Source organism: Psammomys obesus, unplaced genomic scaffold (assembly GCF_907164565.1).
Source record: "Psammomys obesus unplaced genomic scaffold, mPsaObe1.curated_primary_1811, whole genome shotgun sequence".
Lineage (NCBI taxonomy): Eukaryota > Metazoa > Chordata > Mammalia > Rodentia > Muridae > Psammomys > Psammomys obesus.
The window spans coordinates 20,287,835-20,291,157 of record NW_026596034.1 but is presented as its reverse complement, the minus strand read 5'-3'; positions in this window follow the sequence as shown (position 1 = coordinate 20,291,157).

Genomic DNA, 3,323 nt, shown 5'->3' with positions numbered 1-3,323 from the left:
AGCCCTCATAGTCATGCCCAGAATTTGTCTCATAGTGATTCTAGGTTCTGTCAAGTTGACAATCAAGATTAAGCATCACGGAGGGGTTTTAGGTTTCTGACTTCTATAGAACAGAAAGGAGTTACAACACATGGAGGGATAAATTTATAGGCCAGAAGCAATGGACACCTTCCTGAGGACTTGGGGATTGGTATCTATTTTATGATGGGCCTTTTGCATTCAAATCTTGAGCATCCTGAAGATCAGTGCAAAGCCAGGTATACAGTGGAAGTTGCATATTAAATAAATGACTGAGTCTGGAAAAAGAGATATTTTCTTTAGTTCTTCTTTATCTCTACCTAGAATTAAATTCTCCATGAGATCTGGGCTCAAGAAGAAACATAACCTGAAAGAAATGCTTCTCTTTGCTTTTCTTGCCCTCCTTTCCCTCTTATATCTTGTATCCTTCTCCTCTGTGTCTTTCTGTGTCTACACCTGTCAAGCCTTCCTCACTGCCTCAGCTTCCATCATCAGGAAATAGTCTTTTCCCAAGCTCCAGCAAGGCACTCATCCTGGGTCCTCGGTGCAAGCCTGTGCAAGGCATGCTTTGCTTTTTCCAATTACTCACCTCCTTCAAGGCAATCCCTCAGTGCTGTGGAATTCTCAGTTCAGCCGGAGCATATCATCAAATCTCAGATCTGGTGTTAATGGGAAATGTGCTCCAGGAAATGGTTTTCCCCTTTAGGGAGGGCCTAGCTTCTGTCCTTGGGAATGGTCACACGCTCCTTACTAGGAGAACCTGTATATTTCTCATTCAGTGCTCTCTAGGGCACTCCCGGCTGGGGAAGTTCACATGCCCTTTTCAAAACATGAAATACATGGCTAATTTGCAACATCACTGTGTCCCACTTTGCCTCACACCTCAGTAGGGCTTTTAATAATGTGTTCTGCAGGAAGAGACCTTGGAATTGTGTTGCTAGCACTGGGTTGTCATGTTAAAAGTCTGGCTTCTCTCTCTCTCTCTCTCTCTCTCTCTCTCTCTCTTTCTCTTCTTAGATGTTCTATTTAAGGAAAGTTCTAAGTGATTTCAGTTCTACCGGGGTATTCTTTGGTGAGTACTGAATACTCACCTTGCTAGGTCTTGAGACAGGGATGCAGCCTCTTCCTGAAACTTAATTATGTTGGAGCAATGTCTGGGGATCAGCAGGTCAGCTGGACTCCTTCCTTGGCTAGGAGACAGCTGTTTTCCTCTCCCTGTGTCAAGCTGCCTATTTTGTCCCCATCCTGGGCGCTAGGATGCAGTTTATACACTGATGAGTATCTGCGCACTGCACTGAAGAGGAGGATGCATAGCCCACCCTCCATACCATTTAGGCAATCAAGGCAGGATTGCCTAGGACATTCTTTTCCTTTTCAAGCTGTAGAAAATATAACAAGGTGTGGGCAATCATCCCTATAGAAACCAAAGAATGTTGTATTTTTTTTTTAAACCTGACATCCTTAGGTTCTTAGTGTTAGGTATATATTAACCTCAAATTTCTTTGTCTTTTCAGTTGCAAAAGACCATTCAAAATCTCTCTCTCTCTCTCCCTCCCTATTTCCCCCCTCTCTTTCTCCCTCCCTGTCGCTTTCTTCTTTTTCAGAGAAGAAACCAGAATGAGCACTAGCTTAGATGCCGATATTTTTGAAGGCTTCCTATTTCCCAGCTTCCCTCCTCCACACATCTCTCTCCAAGCTAAGAATGGTAAAGGATGGAATGCAGAAGGAAAAGGTATTCAGGACAGGCTGCACCCCTTAATTGTCTCTGATCAATATCATTACTGAGGAACACAAATCTTATTTCTGATAATTGGATTGGCTTTATTCTGGGACAGTGTCGGATGTTGGAAGTGAGAGCTTTGTGGTTATATTAACATGCGTAATTCCCAATTGCGAGGATAGAAAGCTAGAATATAAACACTATTTCTTGCTCTCAAACTTGACAGAACGTGTTCCTGACAATGAATTTTGCAAATAGTGCTGGTAGATCCCAGGGCTAGATCACTTTGGTTGAAAGTGGAGGAGAGCAGATACATTAAATTTATTGATTATCAACTTTATGACCAGAATTGTTTTAGCTGCTTGTACCATCATTGTTTCAAAACCAATGGGAATCCCTTGTCTCGTGGAGCTTGGAATATAGTAGATGCAAGTTATGAGGTCAGATGCTAAAGCTGGCTTTCTGACCAGTCAATATATAGTTATTTCCTCCAAGCAAGTCCTTCCTACTTCTAGCTCCATTGAGAAAGCACAAAATATCTACATCCTGTTCTCTCTGGGTCTCAAATTGATGGAGAAGAAGCTAAATGAGAAAGTTCAGTTGGTCAGTAGAAAATGCCAAGTAAGTGACAGGGTCGTGCTCAAGTAGATCAAGTACAAGGCAGGAGAAGGTGAGCCGACATGGGAGCCAAGACATCCAGACTTCACTGTATAACTTGTCCATCATTTAAACCTGAAGAATAAAGCACATGCAGGAATGGTAAACCACCATGACCTGTTGAACTGAAACCATGAAGGGAAAGGACTTGGGGCTTGAGAGATGGTTTTGTTGTTGTTGTTAATGTGCAGTGCTTTTATATATGGGAAATATAAATAGAAGTCACTGTCTTTTCTATCAAAGTGCTAAATAAGATAAAACTTTACTTAAACAACTATAAGGAATCCATTTGGAAGAAGTTCAAATTTCTCTTGGACCAGCAGCTCTTGATATCAAAATATATACTCAACGCTGTATCCTGTTTTCAAAAGTTGTACTTTGCTAAGTCATTTTTATTCTTCATTGATTTTATTTACTTATTTTAGTTGATTCATTTTATATCTTGATTGTAGCCCCTCTCTTGTCTTCTCCCAGTCCTACACTCCCTTCCTCTTTTCCATCTCCTTCCCTTAGCCCTCAGGAAGGGGTAGCTCTCTGCCCCTACCAATTGAGTCTAGCCTATCAATTCTCACCAGGACTGCCTATATCCTCTTCCTCTGTGGCATTTGAGTTAGCCAACCGTGCTCAGAGTGACACATAGGACCATGCTGAGTCACCTGCCTGCTTGGTTTACATGGTTACACATCCTTGCGCAAATGATGAATTACTTTAGATTATGTGGCCATTTTCTTGGACTCCAGACCCGTTTTCTAACATGCACAGGAGTGAGTTTCATTCCCAGCGTCTATGTCAGTAGCTCACAACTGCCTGTAACTGTAGCTATGACATCCTCTTCTAGACTTCACAGGGCATCTTCCCTCACTTGTGCACACACACCCCCGACACACACACACACACACACACACACACACACACACACACACACACA